Here is a 9,686-nt window from a genome sequence, read left to right as displayed (position 1 = left end):
GCTGGGCCGCGGAGCCCGCGCCGCTCCGGGACGCCCCCGGCCCCCGGCCCCCGGCTTCGTGTGAGGGGCGCCCCCTAGAGTTGAGCGGCGCCTGCATGGAAACCGAGCCCTGCTCAGCCGCCGGCGATGCTCGTCGTTCTCCAGAGCGATCCCGTCCCCCACGTTAAGTGTCAGGAAGCTGGGCCTTAGGGTCAGTAACTTGCCGGGTCACAAAACGTACGAGTGGGAAAATCACGGTTGAAACCCAAGTTTATCTGACTCCCAATCGCAACCCAAACCATCACCCCTAACTGCTGGTTTCTGTTGCCTGCAGAAAATACTGGAGTCCATGCCTAGAAATGCGTGCATGGCCTACTCAGCTTCTCAGTATTTGGTAGAATTATTTAGATACCCGAGGGTGGTATCAAATAAAACAGCCCAGCGTGGGGAAGGCCGAGGCACTGAAACTTGGCGCATCTCAGGGACTGCATTGCTGGGAAGGGAGAGGAGCCTTCTTCCTTCTCTGTTACCAAGGCTCCCGGTTTCCATGGCAACCCTAAATCCGGCGTTACCCGGATAATTGAGATACTATTGCACTGTGATGTTTCCAGACGCCTGAGGGTCTTCAGGTGCCACCAGTGCGTGGGGCAGAGGCAGGCTCTACACAGCTCCAACAGCCCGGTGGAGGGGGTCTGATATTTCTGGGAGACTGATTTGATTCTGATGGCTTCTCAGTTTATATTCAGTCCAGGATCAGAAATCACAGATAGGTCAAGAAGGAGTTTCATAAATGGGATGCAGATCCATAGTAAGTTACCATGGAGACTGAAGAGTATGCTACTTTTTTTTTTTTTTTTCCCCACTGTAGCAGAAAATACTGACTCATCTGTGCTGCAGCTTCAGCTAATAGAGGGACTTTTCCCCCAAGGCTACTCACCCAGGCCTTGATAGTGTCTGAGAAGCTTGAGGCCTACAGCCATCCTGTTAAGTTCAGCCGCCCCAGGTGGGACCACCTTTTCCATAGCACCTGCTGCCACGACTGCAGGGTGTTCAGTGCAGGCTCAGAGGCTCCCCGAGTCATTTGACGGCCACTGATTCTTGGGGAAGCCATGTTCCCTCCTGGGGCGCTGGTGCAGGCTGGGGGCTTGGAGGGGAGCTTTGCTCAGGCTGGGTGGTGTTCCGACACATCTGAGCAGAAAGATGTCAAAAGAGGAGGATGGAGAGACAATCCATTCCTGATGATGTTTTCTTCTGCTCTGACTAGTGAAGTCTTGGGCCAGTTTTCTCCTCTACAGAAGAAAAGGCGATTATAGAACCTACGTCATCAGGCCATGAGGAGCCTTCTGCGTAGAACTGGATGTGTAAAGAACTTATCAGAGCCCTAAGTACGTGGTAAAGAGAATCTCAAAGTGATATAGCTATTACATTTCTTGTTCTAAGCTCTTCCCTTTTCATTTTATGAAAAACCCTTTGAAAAAAAGAGCATGTACTTGAAAAAAGAAATCATCCCTACCCTCTCAGTTATAATGTGTGAAGCCCCATTGAAAATAATCTGGCCAGAGGCACAAATGGTGGAGCTGAAAGAGGTGTGGGAGGCCGGGGTTGGGGTGGGGGAGAGGAAGTGGGGTCACATGCCAGCACCCAATCCTGACTCCAACCCAAGCCCCCGTCACTCCCTGCTTTCCCTTCCTGGACCCATCTGGGCACCCCCATGCCCTGGGATCTACGCCACAGCTGGTCCCCCTCTATGCTTGGACAGTCATCTGCACATAATAAAATGGCTTATCCTAGCTCTGGGGCGATATCAGGGTTCCTAACATTTTTTTTTTTTACCTTCCTGTTATTAGTCGGTTTCCTAGTTACTCGGCAGAACTAAAACCTGGCTGGCTAAAGCCTGTGATTATTCACCTATTATGGTTTGATTCACAGGGAACACCGAGCTTTACAGTAAATTAAACCTAATAAAAGTACGGCCCTTGTGCTTCAAGATCAAAAGTCGAACGTGTTAGAAGGAAATTACAAGTCAGAAGGCACGCCGGGTGAAATGATCGGATGTACTATGTCAAACTGAGTTTAAAAGCAGTCTTCACTCTTTTCCCTTAAGAAAAAGGGAACTTCATAGAATAGAAAAGGGATATTACAGCAGAACATATGTGTTTAAATACTAAATGTCTAGAGACTAAGATGCAGTTAAGAGTTCTTTAGGATCCAGACGTAACTATTAAAAATGAGTAGCTTACCAAGTCATTCTGTAAAAAAACAAAACAAAACAAAACAAAAAAACAACCAACAACAACAAAAAACAACCCAAAACCCAAAAATGCTTCCTTAGAAACGTCTGTATTTACCTTGAAATCCAAACCAGTAGTCAACATGCAGTACGTGGTGGTTTCCAGTTGTAAGCTAAACAGACGTCATTTGGTGTGCAGTGTATCATTTATTCATTCAGCAAACACAGTGTCAGCTGCTGAGCAGACAAAGACCAGCAAGGCTTAGTCCCTGCCCTTGAAGAAGTAAGAATGAGTCCACAATACTGTGAAAATCACACGCAAACAAGAGACTTTGGAAATCCTGGAAAGGGGGGGTGGGGTGGGGGGAGGATGGGGAAATGCCCTTAGAGATAGAAATTGCAGAATTCGTGCACATTCTGGCACCTGCATTTCCTCTGCTGACCGTTTACCCTGCAGTCACTGGGCGGGTGGTGTCTGGCAGCAGCAGTTATCCCACTGATGCGTGTTGGGGTCAAGGAAAGAATGAGGTTAAGCTCTACCCCCATCTCCATGTGTGCACACCACATACATACCATCCCAGTAGCCCTTCCACTCTTGCCCATTTGTAGACACAGGTACCAGGAATCTCGGATGATCTGAGGTTGTCCGGCAGTCTCCCAGCCTCCCGACTGGGTGGTCCCTAACTATGTAAAAGCAGGCAGTAACTATCTTCTTCGTGAAGATTCTTTGGAATAGCAAACCTGGGACTATCCTGGAGATGGGCCCCTTTTCCTGATGGCCTATTATAATTTCTTCTGCTGTTGGCAGCCTGATTTGTCCAATGGGTTCCCTGTGGGTACGAAGGCATTAAAAACTAGAAAGCACCTATGATTTTAACCTCTGAAGGGTAGCTTGTAGGGTTACACTCCCTGGATCAAATCCCAGCTTCAGTCTTTCACTAGGCACCCACTGTGGCCTTGGGAAAGTTACTTCATCTCTCTGGGCCTCAGTTTCCTTCTCTGTCAGGTTCGATTAATAGCAGTATGGAGATTTCTCCTAGCACTGCCTGAAGATGAAGTGAGTTAGTGTTTCTGACGCATTTAGAACAATGCCGGGCACACAGTTAAGTCCAAGGGTGTTGATAAACAAGCGGCAGTTCCCTTGACCCTGGAGACCTTGGTCCTATCATCCCTTCCAGCATCTCCAGCATCTCCATCCTTCCAGCCACCTTGCTCTACACTCTGAGTAGGACTTTGGTTCAGGACAAGGAATAGGATCAAGACCAATGCCATCAATAGCAGCCCATGGTTCCCTTCATCATGATTCTCTTGCCTTCGATGGGGGAATGAAACACTGAATTTTAAAATTGGAAACAACTTTAGAGACCTGATAAGTGAGACCAGCTCCTGTTTTTATAAGGAAACGGAGGCCCAAGAAGGATCAATTCCTTGCCCACAGTCATGGGGCTATTTCTTGGCAGGGCTGAGCCTGGGGCTATTTCCAGGCTGACTGCCCCTACCGCCTCCCTTATAAGGCAGTACTCTGGGCGTATACAAACCACCTTCAAAATCCACCGTGATATTAAGCTGCATGATGACATGCTTTAGGCAAGTCTGAACAGCAAAAATAGCAAGAGGGACCCTTTGTATTCTGTTAAATTGATAATCCCTAAATAAATGCGTCTGAAGTGTGAGTCAGACCTGTACAGATATATGATTTGGTAGTTGTGTGTTTTTCTGAATCACAGAATGATTCCCACAGTATGCACCGAACTGCATAATGCTCAGAGCATCAACTTGACTATTTACCTTGCAATCTGGAGCATTGAACCACTGGTCTTCACACAAGCAAGGAGTTAGTCATCAATGTGCCAGTCAGCCTAGCAAATGATTAAGGAAGGTTAATTGACATGCCGCTTTGGTGACAAACTAAAACCTGGATTAGTGTTTTAAAGCTAAATACTGTAATTCATTTCAGCAGGTACGTGAGTAAACCACTGAGGCGTTGGGATATGTAGGTGATGTCCATTCTTTTGAGGAATGGTTTTCTGATTGCTGCAAGATTTTCCCCCACCTCTTTGTACCCAGGAATTTGGTTCTCTGTGTCTATTTCAGACCCACTGAGCTGTCAGTACCTCATGTTGGTAGCTGTTGTGGAAATCACATCTCCTTGTGTATTTTCCTCCAAGCAGGTTCATATTGTGAGAACAGCCCTCCCCTCCGCTCCATGGCTGGAGAAGAGGACAGGTGGTAGGACCAGGCTTCCACTGGGCATCTTGAAATTCTTAGTAGCTGTCTCAAACAAGAAGGTCTGCTGCATTTTGCACTGTGCCCTGCAGATGATGTAGTTGGTCCCAGGTGGGATATTTGTCCCGGTGCTTTCCCCACCCACAGGGAGCCAACAGCTATGTCACAGGCAGAGACCATGTCATCTCTTCCAGTCCCTTGAAACTATCCTTTCTTGTGTGTCAATGAGGGTTGAAAATGCACTTTAAAAACAATTTTTTAAAGATTTTATTGATTTATTCATGAGAGACACAGAGAGAGAGGCAGAGACACAGGCAGAGGGAGAAGCAGGCTCCATGCAGGAAACCTGATGTGGGACTCGATCCCGGGACGCCAGGATCACGACCTGAGCCAAAGGCAGATGCTCAACCACTGAGCCACCAAGGTGCCCTAAAAACAATTTTTAAAAAAGATTTTATTTATTTACTTATTTGAGAGAGAGAGCACGTACGCTCAAGTGGAGAAAGGAGCAGAGGAAGAGGAACAAACAGCCCTGCTGAGTGCCCGGACGCTGGGCTCAGTTTCACAACCCTGAGATCATGACCTGAGCTGAAATCAAGAGTTGGGTGCTCAACGCACAGAGCTACCGAGGTGCCCCAAATTCACTTTTAAAAGACTCGACTGAAAAAATAAATAAATAAATAAATAAATAAAAGACTCGACTGGCTAGGCATAAATATTTCCATTGGGAATTATCAACATTTTTTAGAAGTCACAAGAAAGCATTGTGTTTGTGTGTGTGTGTGTGTGTGTGTGTGTATGAGATAGAATTCATGTACCAAAAAAAAAAAAATAGAATTCACATACCATAAAACTGACCCATTTAAAGTATGCAATTCAGTCATTTTTAGAATTTTCAGAGTTGGGCAACCACCACCGCAAGTCAGTTTTAGAATATTTCATCACCTTAAGAAGAATCCCGGTTTCCATTCGCTATCACCCCATCATCCTTAAGTCCTGAATAACCACCAATCCACTCTCTGTCTCTTGATTTGCCTCTTGTGGACATTTCACGAGAGTGGATCGTGGAACCACCAATACGTGGTTCGTTGTGGTGGACAGAATTCTGTTGCTCAGCTCATGTTTTCCAGGGGCATCCATGTCATAGGGTCAGTGCTTTACTCCTTTTTGTGGCCAATATATGCTTCTGTATCCCATGCCCAGTTTCTGTTTGCAGGTGCCCATGACCCTACTGGTCTGCACGATGAAACCTATAGCATCTTTAGTGCCCAGAGTGGATGAACCGCTGATGTTCTCTTTCTGGACCAACCCGAGCAGGAGAGGAAAAGAGACAAAGCCATGCCAGGAGCGGGGGTGCTGCGCTGGGCTGCACCCAGCAGCCCACCTGACCGCCCACTGGGGCTTCTACGGCCCCTGTGGCACTGGCCCTCTGGCAGTTGGCCACCCCAGATGCAGCCAAGCTTTCCTTGTGGGAGGGAGACCAAGGAAACTGGTCTCCTCTAAGCTTGAGGGCTGATGGCTTGAGCTTGGGAGCCAGACGATTGTTTGAATACACTTGGCAAATTTTGCCTTCTTGTTTCTTTATTTTCACCCTGCACTGTGGCATTTGTGTAGAAAAATGAGTAGACTATTTCTCTGCAAGAACCACTTGCTCTAGGTTAGGGAAAAAAAACCAATCATTCTATCTATCTATCTATCTATCTATCTATCTATCTACCTACCTATCAATCATATATCTGTCTATCATTCTTTCATTCCAGGTTCATTAAGATATAATTGACATCCTTTGACAATTTTCAATGACTTTCATTCAGTATAACTTCTGAATTCAAGTACCTATACTCATTTCTAAAGACTTCTAGACATTATGTATTCTCTTCACAGCAGCCAGAGGAGCGCTATGAGAACACGAGTCATACCCATCCTTCTTTAGCAAAAATGGTCCTATGTGACTCAGGAAAAGTGCAAGTGCCCACCTGGCCCCCTAATGACTCATGATCTGACCTCCCTCCATCTCTGTGATCTTCCCTTCCCTCCCCCATTCTGGACCCGTCTGGGCACCAGGCCTCTGGCCTCCCCTCAAACACCAGGCAGGCTCCTTCCTGTCCTGGGAGAGCTCTTCCCCAGACACCACAGGGCTCCTTCCCCTTACTGCCTCAGATCTTTGCTAGTCACCTTTGCTGAGACCTTCTCTGGCTACACCACCTAAAATTTCAACCACTCCCATCAGACCCACACGATGGTTTTTTCTTAAGCTCATATCATTATTTGCTATTCTTTCCAGCTCACTTGTCCACCTGGCTATTCTCTAGCTCTCCAGCATCAATTCTGCTCCATTAGGGTGCCAGACAATAGCCCATTTTGTTCACTGCTTTTCTGCAATGTGCAGAACAATTCCTGACATACAGGACTCAATAAATATTTGTTAAATAAATGACCTTAGTGAATTCTGAGGGTAAATTTTCATCCCCTTTCCAACAAACATGTAGAATGTGGGCAGTAAGTATGGATGCATATGTAAAAGTTTTACCCATGAAAAGATGTGAATACATTACATAATGTCTTTTATATTATTTTGCTGAAATAGGAAAAACTATAATAATGGTAGAATCTTGAATTTATGGGGGTGTCTGGGTGGTTCAGTCGGTCGAGTAGCCAACTCTTGGTTTTGGCTCAGATCAAGATCTCAGGGTCATGAGATCGAGTCCTGTGTTGGGCTATGTGCTCAGCACAGTCTTCTTCAGATTCCCTCTCCCTCTTCCTCCAGCTCATGCAGTTGCTCTTTCTCTCTCAAATAAATAAATAAATAAATAAATAAATAAATAAATCTTAAGGAAAAAAAAAGAATCTTGCATTTATGTAGTACTCCGAGGCTTTCCTAGACTTACCTTCTCCAACATTCCTTATATTGGATCGCATTGCCATCTCCAGTTTAAGTAACTTGCCCAAATTCCCAAAGTCATAGAACAAACTTCTAGGGGATTCAAGACTAAAATCTTCTGAAATTTTCAGTGAAGAGTATTTTTCCACCAATGCAAGCAGAGGGGAAACTTTGCTTGTGTGGAGCCCTTCACAGTTTACAAACTGTTTCGCAGACATCAGCTGCCCTGCCCCTGCCCTGTGATAAGCAGAGCACACACTGTTATCCCCAAATCCCTGGTTTACCAGTGAGGAAACTCTGACTCAGCCTGGCCAGAGTCTTGTTACCCGGCCAGTTGGCTTAGGTGAGGGCCAGCACCAGGTCTCTGGTCTTTGTACTGACTTGACTGCTGATGACAAACAATGACATCTGACTTCCTTGTTCTTTGCTGAACAAGGTACAGTTTGACCTCTGGTATTTGAAGCTATCCTATTGGTCAGTTCCATCATCCAAGAGTGGCCTGAAGTCCCATGGTGAGCTTTGTTTGAAACTTGGCTGAAACACATCTCGGTTGCTCTAGTCACATGACCAGCAAAGGAAATTCACTCACTGCCCAGCTTGGGTTTTACCTCCCCTTGGGAGGGTGCCTCTTCTCACAGCCTTTGCAGTAACTCTCCATAAGGATATAGTTGTGTCCCTGATGTGGGCTGAATGGTGCCCCCCCCGACACCCAGATACGTCTACATCCTAACACTTGCAACCTGTGAATGGGACCTTGTTTGGACAAACGATTTTTACAGAGGTAGTAAGTGCAGACCCGCAAGATAAAATCACCCTGGGTTATCCTGGCAGGCCCCAAGTCAATGACAAATGTCCAGGAGAGACCCAGGGAGAAGGGAAGACAGTCATCCATGGACTAAGGCAGAGACTGGAGAGATGCAGTCATAAGCCACAGACCATTTGGAGCCACCAGAAACAAGGAGACACAGAAGTAGCCTCCCCTAGAGCCCCAGAGGAGCACAGTCCTGCTGACTTTGATTTGGAGCCTATGGTCTCCAGATTTCGAGAGAGAAAATGTCCAGTCCTTTAAGCCACTCAGTTGGCAATGATTTGTTATAGCAGCCACAGGAAACTCATACAACCTCCTTGGGAGAAGTGACCCGAGAGAAAAACCAGGAAGTGGGCACAAGGGATGGGAGTCAAGAGTTGAGGCTTTCTCAGAAAGCGAGGAACCTTCACATGAGTATGATAGTTTTGAGGAGGGATGCCTGGGTGGCTCAGCAGTTGAGTGTCTGCCTTCAGCTCAGGGTGTGATCCTGGAGTTTTGGGGTCAAGTCCCGCATCGGGCTCCCTGTGAGGAGCCTGCTTCTCCCTCTGCCCGTGTCTCTGTCTCTCTCTCTCTCTCCCTCATGAATAAATAAATAAAACCTTTAAAAAAAAAAAAAGACAGTTTTGAGGAAATTAAAAAACGAGTAAGGAATAAAAAGTGGAGTTAGACAGTGACTTGAGTCTTTGACATTCTCTACAATAAAACGAGAAGAAGGGACTCATGCAACTGCTGTAGGGGCATCCCAGCCAGTGAAGGCGATATGCCTTTGAGGGTGCAGTTACATGTTGGAATGTCAAGTACAATCTCAGAGGTGAGTCACCATTTACAACTTATTTGGATAAAAAGTTATAAAAATAAAAGAATAGGAACTTACAGATGCAGAGCAATGACATGTTAACCATGGTGTGAAGCAGTTGGTGATCAGAAGATTAGAAGGTAGCAGCAGGCCCTCCTGCTCTTGTTCATTCTTAGCTCCTTGTTAGGTTCTCTGGGGCTCCTCAACTTTGTACTGATCCAATCCCTGTTCTTGAGTTGTTAAGAAAAGTGGGCCAGCCCTGCTGACCTCTGGACAGGGACAACAGTACACCAACAGCCAGCCCCACAAGAGGGGAGTGGACTGAGTCTTGGCCAGCTTAGAGCCACTGCTGGGCTATGAGTGCCCTGATGGCCTTTGCCCTGCTGTGCACTGGGACCTTCTCCTTCCTCACATCTGGTCTCTTGAGACTGGGATTCTGCCTTCATCTTATTTCTTCAATTCAGACTTCTCTTCTGTCTGGTGTCCTCAGCCCCTCCTTGGCCAGAAGCTTGTCTATGTTCTGCCCACGCAAGGACAGTCACACGCAGGGAGCACCTGTCTGCTGTGTGTAAGCCACATTGGGGTTTCCTTCCAACCCGTCTGTTAGTAGTGCGAGTGTTGATGTAGAACATCATCCATCCTAGACCTGATGGGCAGGAGTGGTGGAAGCAGGGAAGCCAGCCAGGTGACCACAGTGGGAGTGAACATAGGTGAGGTGAATGGCCTGAACCAGGGAGTTAATGATGAAAATGCAGAAATGTGTTTC

The 9,686-nt window shown here is 46.6% G+C and overlaps 2 long non-coding RNA genes across 2 annotated transcripts; one reads left to right on the top strand and one right to left on the bottom strand.

Moving 5' to 3' along the window:
* The first annotated feature begins 559 nt into the window (after positions 1 to 559).
* On the top strand, positions 560 to 2,532 carry LOC111093448. The gene is made up of 3 exons (XR_005382398.1): positions 560 to 787; positions 1,244 to 1,364; positions 1,909 to 2,532. It is a non-coding gene; the product is annotated as an uncharacterized LOC111093448 (long non-coding RNA).
* LOC119867067 lies at positions 2,529 to 9,146 on the bottom strand. The gene is made up of 4 exons (XR_005382401.1): positions 8,999 to 9,146; positions 4,324 to 4,521; positions 3,998 to 4,068; positions 2,529 to 3,039 (listed from the first exon to the last, which is right to left on the bottom strand). It is a non-coding gene; the product is annotated as an uncharacterized LOC119867067 (long non-coding RNA).
* Between the last annotated feature and the right edge of the window lie 540 nt (positions 9,147 to 9,686).

This window comes from Canis lupus, chromosome 31 (assembly GCF_011100685.1).
Source record: "Canis lupus familiaris isolate Mischka breed German Shepherd chromosome 31, alternate assembly UU_Cfam_GSD_1.0, whole genome shotgun sequence".
In the NCBI taxonomy this organism is placed as follows: Eukaryota; Metazoa; Chordata; class Mammalia; order Carnivora; family Canidae; genus Canis; species Canis lupus.
The sequence above is the reverse complement of the archived record's forward strand: the minus strand, read 5'-3'. Positions and strand labels throughout refer to the sequence as shown.